Raw genomic sequence first — 10,397 nt, forward strand, 5'->3', positions numbered from 1 at the left:
CTCGCTCAAAATGGACTCTCAGAGAGATGACTAGTTATCTTCACAAGTCAAACAGCTTACCTTGCTCTGCCTGCTCACTAGGCACACAGAGACAAACACTTTTTATTAACAGATGTTAGAGGCTACCTCCTTGCCTGCTACCTGAGGAAAACAGATACTTACAGTATTAAAAGAGCCCTTCATCACACCTTATTCACAGGCCATTCCCATTGCATGGTTTTGTAGTTATAATAGCACAAAGTTCCTTTAATTCTCATATTTTGAAATGTAATTTTTTGCATTGGGTTTGTGGTTTGTAGTATAAGTGGACTGTTGAAATGCAGTATGAGTAAAACAAAAGTTTGCAACTATCACTGCCAATGTTAACAATAGCCTATTGCTAACTATGTGCTGAAATGGCACTTATGCAGGAATTCACTGTAGTTATCAATTTTATTTATTCCCTGAAAAGAACAAGGAGGGTAGTAAAGTAGTTGCAGCTGACTGTGATATATTATGGCTTCAGAAACACAAGGATATCTGTCAGCAGCAGGATATTAGAGTCCCAAACTGAATAGAATCCTCTGAGCAGCAGAAAGTAAATGTGAATGAATTGAATACCAACAGCAAACCGTATTGAAGTAGTAAAGAGATCATAGAGATGAGGAAAAATACATCTATATTTTCCACGAAGTCTAGTTAAGTTTTGTTTATTCAACAAAGACAAGAAGCAGGATTACCTTACAGCTTGTTCGTCAAGGATAACACAATAAAGTCACAGACTTATTTCCATTGTGCTCCTTTTATATCAGTAGTAAAGATAACAAGTGCATTTGGCTAAGCAATAACCAACAACAATCAATACCACAGTACCTACATATTAAACAAACACAATAAAAAGTGCAATAAAAACAATAAAAACGTAATACATCTATGCCAGGTCACACCATCATAGAGGTGTTTTTTCAAGCAAACACTTCATCAGTCATTGTTTCCTATAGACAAATAAAAAATAAAAATGAATCTGAAAATTAATTTTAACAACAACGGAATATCTACAGAACTTAATTGTCAAGCAATCTCGGGAAGAAAAACTACAATGACTGACATGAATTTAGCAAGGACTTTAGCCACCTTTAGTAGCTACTAGCTACCTAGACTGGATTCCGGTAGCTATAGTGGGTCAAATATATTAGCCTACCTTAAAATGTGAACCTGTATGCCTCTGGATTCTGGCGACCAATTTGTTTCTGATACGTTTTTCAGTGGGAAATCTGTGAAAGGATACATTTTGTTCTGATTCCCGATGTTTGTATGGTACACAACAGTGTGCTGTACTTTCTCTTCCTGGGTAGAGGTTTCCAAACCGACGAAAGTTAAAAATGGCCCCTGTGGGAAAAAAGTCTACTGCTCAACTTCCTGTGTTGAGTTTTCACATTGTCTTAGTGTCCTAGTGTGTATTTAACTTTTCATTTAGTAGCTAGTTTTCTTGATTCAGGGATAAAAGTGTGTTTTAATTTGTTAAATCTACCATGTGGGTTCCTCCTTGATAGCCTGACTTAGTATTCTGCACTGTCATTCGTTCCCAATGTGATGAAATTGTGGAATGATATTTGTGGATTTATGTCTGAACTGTCTGCTTAGTGTATATACAGACTACTACTGCTACTACATAACACAGAGGGGATCAGAAGAGATTACTAGACATTGCTGCTGGAACGGGGAGCTGCAGAACTTTTGTTCCCGAGTAGCACAGAAATGATGATGCATATAACAGAGTTCGTTTTAGCTTAAACAATGAGTGGTAGGCTGTCTTGGGACACCCCTCTGGAACATTTGCTTTTTTAAAGGGTATCAGACAATCCTATCGTGACGTGAATAATAAATGTTCATTACTTTGACTTTAGTGAGTGTTGTTAATATAGGCTACTACATTTTTCGAACAGCAATGGCTCAGATTAGAGAGTATATAAATATAAAGAATGATCAAAAGAGAGAAAACACTAGACAATAAAATCCAAATCATGAAATTTTGTCTTTGAAATAATGTTGCCTCTCATAACCAAAAACTGTCTCTTCATGGGTTGACTTCTGCATTGAGTAGTTGCCGCTTGATGAAGAGCCTGCTTTCCTAATTATTCACATGACAGATTAAGGGAGAATGCAAGCTATACGTCAAGATGAATGGTGATTATGGGGTGCCTGTTCATCTGTAATCACACACAATCTTTGGCATCTTCAGAGGAAGTGAAGCTATGGCAATCAACATGCTATTACGGAGGAAGCAGTCCCTCCTCCAAAGTGACACAATTAAATCAATCACACGATGGAGGCAAGTTAATTTATTAGATTAGAACATCAAAACTCAATTCATCGATTCATCAAAAATCAATTCAAAACCTGGAGGCTGTTTAATCTCAGCATGGGCCTGAGGGGGGAATATTGTAAGACAAGGAAATGATAGCAAATTGATTTTGATATGCCTCAAGTCTTGTGGGTGCGCTGATTCTACAAACTTGGGTTGATTCACAGTGTTAGAACCCATGTTGAGAGAGTGAATGATTGAAGTGCCAGCTTCTATCTCAAAACAGAGCGTTTCAGCTCATCCCCTCCCTCTCCCCTTTGCCTCTTTACCGACTGACTCCACCTGGCTCCTTCCCGGTTTAGTGGATGTCTATGGAGATGGGTCTGAGTCATTTGTAATCATTTAACCCTCCTAGGCACGGTATCAATCTAAATCTTAACACAATCTATCAAATCAGAAGCCAGGGGTTGGTATAGGAGCGGTGGGGATGTTGTTAATTGTGCTGGGAGATTGGAGAGCTCCCTCGGTGCACACAGCCATAATCACACACTTGGTGAGATGAGTCCTTCCATCTCTCCCTCTCTGTCTCCATACCCCCCCCCCCCCCCCTTCTCTTCTTCTTCCTCTATCCTTGTTCAATACTTCTCACTCCCTCAATTTCTTTTCCTTTCTTCCTCTCCACTCCCTTGCAACCCCCCTACTTTCCACTCTTCCCCCTTTTTTAGAAGCAGGATATGAGAAGCATTATGCCACAGCTGAGCCACAGAGACAGAAACACATCTGTTTGTTTGGCCTTCTAATGTGTTAATAAGGCAACAACTGACCAGGTCAGACCTGCCTGGGTGAATGCTCCCAGCTACTTTATCTAAGTAGCGTCACCAATAGCCTTTTTTTGTTTCATTATGCATTCACACATTGTGCATTGTGCATAGCGGGCATCTGCAGATATTTATTTCTGCGCTAACAGAGGCTATAGCAAGCATTTAATGAATATCTATTGCTGAATTAAAGCCTATCAGTGGCTAAAACCATAGCATTTTTGAGTTTCTGTTTCCAGTTGACTCTTCACTATTCCAGCTTTGATATGATTTCCTCCAACATCTTAACATTTTAGCATTCCTAATAGAACAGAATTTATACTGCTGAGGTCACAGCGTCATTGTGAGTGTGACATATTTATGTTGTGGATGTCAAGATAAATCTAATCCTTGACCCGCAAATACATTACGGGTATAGAGCAAATTTTCTGAAGCCTGATCAAAGACCAAGGTCAAGTGATCTTCCCTATTACCAACAACTAGACTCAGTAATCAAGGTCTAGTGTCCTCGAACTCTGAGTTATATTCTGCAGCTCTGTAATATTGGTATATCTATACCAATCACAAGGAGCGCAGAGTTAGAGAAGGATTTCTAAGCGTAGAGACAATTGAGATTTGGATTGTGCAAAAGGGACTGCAACTTAATATCAGGAAGATGTCTCTAATATATTGTACATTCAGTGTATAATTTAATATATAAAGAAGGAGATGTAGATAAAGAGAAGCAGAGTTAGAGAAGGATTTTTAAGCTTTGAGACAGTTGAGATGTAGATTGTGTAAAAGGGGCTGCAACTCAATATCAGAACGATGTCTCTAATATGTTGTACATTCAGTGTAGAATTAATATATAAAGAATCGCAATATAGTAAATGAAATCATAAAATCAATTCTCAACCCTGGGGTCTTTGACATCCTCAGGGTTGCTGCTTGTCATATCAGCATCACAGACCCTCTGTGTTTCCATAGGGGGTCGTTAGTATAAAGTCTGAGAGCCTGTGCTCTACTGTGAGCTATCCAGCCCAGGGACTAGACATCAACATCCTTGAGGCCCAGGCATCAGAGATGCTGCTTGACGGTTATTAAAAGTGTGTGATTTACTGTGACATAACTGTCATCCAGTTATGTGGGTATCTGAAGCCCTGATTCAAAGGCAGAGGAAGAAGGGGAGAAAGAGAGAGGGAGACAGAGAGGGAGAGAGAGATTTATAGCCAATATCTAAATGAGTGAATCATTCCAGAGAATGAAATCTTTTTGAAGTTTCTTTTTCCCATGAAGGGAAGGTCCTGGAAAGTACATTATATTCTTATATTCTTATATTCTTACCCATCATCTGAAACTTTAAAATGTTGATGAAAAGTTCAATAGAATATCTAACCTCAGCACACAGTGTACCTTATTGGATAGTTTTAGGCTCCAAGGGTCTAAAATACTAGTCTCACCTTAATCTGTGCCTGTATTGAATGTATTGATTCATTTTCTCTGCTAGATCCTGGCTATAAAAGAGTGGGGTAAAGCAGTCCGGAGGGGCCATCACAGATAACCTGTTCCCAATTAATTTTTTCTACCTTGCTGCAAAGAATATCAAGGGACATTAACTGTGGTCTTGAAGGAGATTTGGCCCCCATTTTATTCAAATTTTCAAAAATGAACCGCTAAGAATATGGATGAACTAAAGTGGGATGTCACACTATTACCAACACAGACAAAATATTTCATCATGTGCCAATTTTTCTTTTTATTATGGGGTGAATGTTTAAAAATAGTATTGAGTTGTGAGCTGTGCAATCCCTAGTTTGATTACCAAACAGTTCACATTTAGACATGGATTAGTATTTATTCAGTGCGACTGTATCATTTTTGTTTGTTTAATGAAAAAAGATTCCCTTTCTAATTCTTAAGATCAGCTGTTTGCACAATATGGTAATTTTTATCATTGAAAGGGGAGGGAGCACCATGGCAAAATTAACCAGTTTTAGGTTTTTAGACCTGAAAAGTTGACTTATTGGACTTGTAAGGTACCTGACATGATTTAAGACTTCAGTTGTTATGCACAAAACATCATATATACTAGTCTAGAGGGTTAAGTACTGTACCCTGTCGTGCAGTGCAGTAAATGGATGTGCCGTGTATCGTGTTGTGTGACATGCCATGACTTATAGTCAATAATGCATATCCAAGTGAAGAGTGAAGAGCCACACTCTGCCTGTTGGAGAGTGACAGGTGTGTGAGCAGCAACAGGATTAGATGTGGTGTGGTGTTTTGAGGGAAGGGGCAGGCTGTGAGAAAAACAATTCTCGTTCATCTGCGGAGGTTGAATGTAATCTTTACTGAAGCCTGAAGGACAAGGGGTGAAGGCAAGAGGAAATGAAACAGATACATATCTGAGTGGTGTTTAATTCCCTCCTCTCTACTCTCTCTGCTCAGTCCTCCTGGCAGTCTGTCCGAGGAGGGATAGGTTTGGACATTATGACAGCAATCTCTAAAGCACTTGGTCTACAATAGCATACTTCTAGTTATTAACCTGCAGAGTAATACTTTTAAAGTGTATGGTCTCCGGAGTTGTTGAAATGCTCAGTATGGCTCCACTTTTTTTTGGCTATTCGTTATTTATGCTGGCCTTGTTGTACAATAAATAATAAACTTTATTTGTATAGCAGCTTTTCAAAAACAAAGTTTACAAAGCCCTTTACAGAGGACAACAAGGACAACACATAAAAACAGGACAGTAGTAGTCAATAACAAATTAGTTAATAATAAATAAGAACAAATAAATTAAACATCTAGGTATTGCTACAGAAGGGTGGGTTTTAAGAATAGATTTAAAGGCCTGAATTGATAGCTAGCCTTAGCTTCTCAGACAGGTCGTTCCACAGTATAGGATGCTCTAATGGAGAGCGCTCGGCCTGAGGACCACAGGGTGCGCTCTGGCTTGTAGAGAGTTAAATTGAGGTCAGAAACGTAGCTTGGGGCTAAACCATGCAGTGCTTTAAATACCCTATAGACAACTTTTTTGCTTTAACTTATCATTATGAAGTAAATGTTGATTGCACAGTGTATTGGCTATAGAATAATGACACCATCAGCGTTTAGATTGATTCCCTATAAGCCTCACTTTCACTATGCAATTCTGTCTGCCACCGGGTACAATCTCCCGGGAGAATGAAGGCTCGATTTACGGCACAAAGGAAGTGCGTCATCCATTGCGCAACCAAAAGAGGAATAAAAGTTTTCCCCGGTAGCTATCGGTAGCCCGCTAGCAGCCAGAAAACGAACCAGGAGCTACAAGGAAGCCAGGACCAGCCAGAAACAAACATCTATGTTTGTTTCTGGAACAAAAGAAACAAACACCTAACTATGTCTGTCTGGTAGCTAGCGTTAGCAACGTTAGCCATGTTGCTTACGCTAGCTAACGCTAACGCTAGCAGCCAGAAACAAACAAATGATCCATTGTCCGTTTGATAATCTAAACAAAGAACACGTTTTCTTGCAGTGGCCTTTCTAAAATGAGCAGTGGTGAAAGTTACTATATTGTGTTATGATCAAGGAGTTGATAAGCAGACAGATGGTTTGTTCTATTGCACGGAGCCTGGCTCTAACAGAAAGCGATCCGGTTGTCTTTGCGACAGCGGCGCAAACAACAATACCACTTGGAAACGCTAGGGGGGGACAACGGGGGGAAAGTTGAAAAATTGTCTGTATCCACTTTAAAGGTAATCAGTAAAATCTTAAAATCAATTCCGAAACTAACAAGTAACCAGTTAACCATATGGTCTCTAGGTTTGGCACTAGACAGAACCCATACGGCAGCATTCTACATGACAGAGACTTTTGAGTAAGGCGAATTGCAGTGATCTAAGTAGGGCTGAAACGATTCCTCGAGTAACTCGATTACTAAAAATCATCGATGCAAATTCTTTGCATCGAAGCTTCGTTTAATCCATATAACTATTGAGAGGTCTGACGGTCACAGCGCTTCCCACACACAGCGTAGCTCCTTCCCTCCGCTGAGAGCAGGGACTGTAGGATAGGGTCCACTTGTAATTGCTACCGGCGTACGCCGAAACTGGCCCGGGTGGGCGGAGTCAGCACTTAATATTAAAACGGGATGAGATGAAGGCTAGTAAAGAATGCACGTTAATTATGGCTATATGTAATGGCTAGTTAAGAACGTAAATCAATATGGTGGCTAGTTATGATGTCCCTAAGTTAGCTAAGTTTTGCTCAAGAAAATAACCACAGAAAATAAAATGCTGCAGTCAATTTGTGAAAGCCTGAGCTTCATTCATGTTATTATTATGATAGTCACACACACATACACACACACACACACACACACACACCCCACACACACACACACACCTACTCCCCTCACAGTGATGCATAAAATACCCCAGAAAGCAAAATATCAGGTGGTGTAAGTAGCAATTGGAGCCTAAAATGCACCAGTCCAATACAGCAGGTATATTCAGTTTAGTTTGATTGCAGTGAGTAGGGTCAGCAGGTGTAGGGCAACCCTTCAACATAGTAAATAAATGTACATTAGCCAGTCTTATGAATTTGTATGATATTTAGGCCTAGTAATAAATATCAATAATAATTATTATTTCACCTCGTTTTCAGTAAATCACAGTGTCGTATGGACAGCTTCGTGTGGACAGCTTTTCTCTTTTGTATATTTACTATTGCTCTTTAATAAAGCAAAAGTATTTTTTATCCGATTACTCGATTAATCGATGGAATAATTGATAGAATACTCGATTACTAAAATAATCGATAGCTGCAGCCCTAGATCTAAGCAAGAGGAAATAAATGTATGAATGACCTTCTCTAAGTCAGGGAGGATAGTAGTGGTTTCATTTTTGAAATAGTTCTCAGCACAAGGCACGGCTGCACAACCCTTTTAACCTGTGTGTCAAAAGTTAAATTAGGGTCAAAGAACACCCGTAGGTAAAATAACCAGTCTGCTGCAGATTATATTCTGACAGTCAGGAGGACCGATAAGAACAATTTCAGATTTATCATCATTAAGTTGGAGGAAGTTCTCAGACATCCAGCTCTTAATGTCTAAAAGGCACTCATGGAGACTATCAAGACAGCTGGGGTCCCTGGGCTTCAAAGGGAGGTAAAGCTGGGTGTCGTCTGCATAGCAATGGAAGCACATTGAATATTATGACATAATAAGAGGCGGCATGTACAGGGAGAAAAGGATGGGACCTAGAATAGAGCCCTGTGGGATGCCGCAGGTTATAAATTGGGAGGAGGAGGAAGAATTATATACACTTTATACAATTATATTATACTTTGAATGTTGTATTAGAAAGATGAGACGTGAGCCAGTCTAGTGCCGTATCCGATATGCCCACCAGTGATGAAGACAGGAAAGTAGAGTTACATGATCGGCTGAATCAAATGCTGCCGTGAGGTTTAAAAAAAAATTAAAATTGCACAATCCCCTGTATCGATTGTCAAAAGAAGGTAATTTGTGACCTTTAGCAGAGCAGTCTCAGTGCTATGGAGTGGTCTAAAATGTTATTAAAATTCAAGAAATAAAATAGATGAGAGAAAATACTTTTCTCTACAACTTAAGATAAAAAAGGGAGTTTGGAAATAGGTCTAAAATTAAGTTTCTGAAGTATTGGTTGAACCGTGGCATGCTTAAAACCAGATGGGAAAATTCCAGAAGTCAGATAGCTGTTAACAATAAATGCTAGTAGGGCCTACAGTGTTAAAAACGTCTTTGAGCAGTTAGGCATTAATAATATCAAGAGGGCAGATGGAAGACTTCATGTTAGAGATAGTCTCCTCCAGGAGTTCAAGTAAGATACGCTCAATGCCGCAGAATGAACTTGGATAGTAGACAGGTCCAGGACGGGATGGGATATTCGACCTTATATCTTCCACGTTTTTAGTGAAAAATGTCTCACATCTCACGTCTCCTGCACAATGTGATACCCTTTAGAGTCTAAAGGGTATCTAGAGGAGGCAACAACAGAATTAATAACACTGAAAATAACGTTGTTACGGTAGTTCTTAAATATCATGTCTGAGAAGAAGGTCGCTCTCATATCCATAACTGCTTTCTTACAAGACTGAATTAAGTCTTAAAATCTGAAAGGAGACTTGCTGCTTGGTGGCCTTCCAATTGTGCTTGGCCTTACAGCATTGTCTCTAAGCCAATGAGTGTGCTCATTTGGCTAGGGCAAGGCTTTAAGTGTAGACTATTTTAATTTTGTAAGCTGCAATAATGTCAAGGATATTAGAGCAGCAGATGTTGAAAAGATGAATTAATTCCTCTGTAATTTGTAGAGGAACATCAGAGGCAGTGTTGTGCAAAGTGATGCCAGAAAAGCCTCAGAAAACGTCCTTGCAAAAAAAAAAAGCCATTTAGAGAAAAAAAGAAGAGAAACAACTTTTTCATAGCGCCCCCATCAGGCCAATCAGTGCCATTATTTTTAAAACAGCAGAACACAGTGCCAAATGCATCATTACTCCAAGTTTCATCAAATTTGGACCAGTGGTGTCTGAGATATCACATTTGAGTTAAACATTTTGACCTTTAGTGCCCTCATTAGGTCAATCAGTGTAATTTGTAAGGATAGCTGCATTATGTGTAGCAATTTTCATGTCAGTCAGACTAGTGATGTAAGTTGTGTGGGGAACAAAAAAAGTCACTTATATAGTGTTGGATAAGTGTAGCCAGGGGGTATAATTACAAGTTTCTATTTCATCCCTGAATAAGAGTTTAAATATTTGCATCCACCACAGAGTAAAACAAAAATGTGATTTAATTATAGTGTTCACTGTCGCATGTAAATAGTAAAGCTAGTTTGACCTTTTACAGCTAACTAAGATTTATTTCACTGTAGTTTTTAAGTTATGAGTACAGAATATGCCCATATCCCTATGTACCCATGTGTCCACTAAAACAGTCTCCTATTGAAGCATAAGATCCAAGATGTGTTTCTTGATGACTTGATCATGAGAGTCTTGGCTGTTTTATTTCTAATTTTGGGAGAAGTGCTCATGCTTACAAATCCAAACTGAACTGTCCAACATCATTTCCTTGAATAGTTTTCAGTCTCTATGTCAGACACATACAGTAAGACAGTACTCATCCGCACTGAGTTCATGTCACCTTCATTTCAGTCAAAATGTAAAGTGAAACTACTGTTTATGATAGAGCATTGATTCCAAAACATTCTATTCACCATTGGGCGTATGAAACCTTTTAAAAAAACAAAGTTTTTCATTTTTTAAACTTTTACAGAAAATCCACCTCCTGAATTGTCACATTA

The sequence above is a fragment of the Centroberyx gerrardi genome, chromosome 6 (assembly GCF_048128805.1).
Source record: "Centroberyx gerrardi isolate f3 chromosome 6, fCenGer3.hap1.cur.20231027, whole genome shotgun sequence".
In the NCBI taxonomy this organism is placed as follows: Eukaryota; Metazoa; Chordata; class Actinopteri; order Beryciformes; family Berycidae; genus Centroberyx; species Centroberyx gerrardi.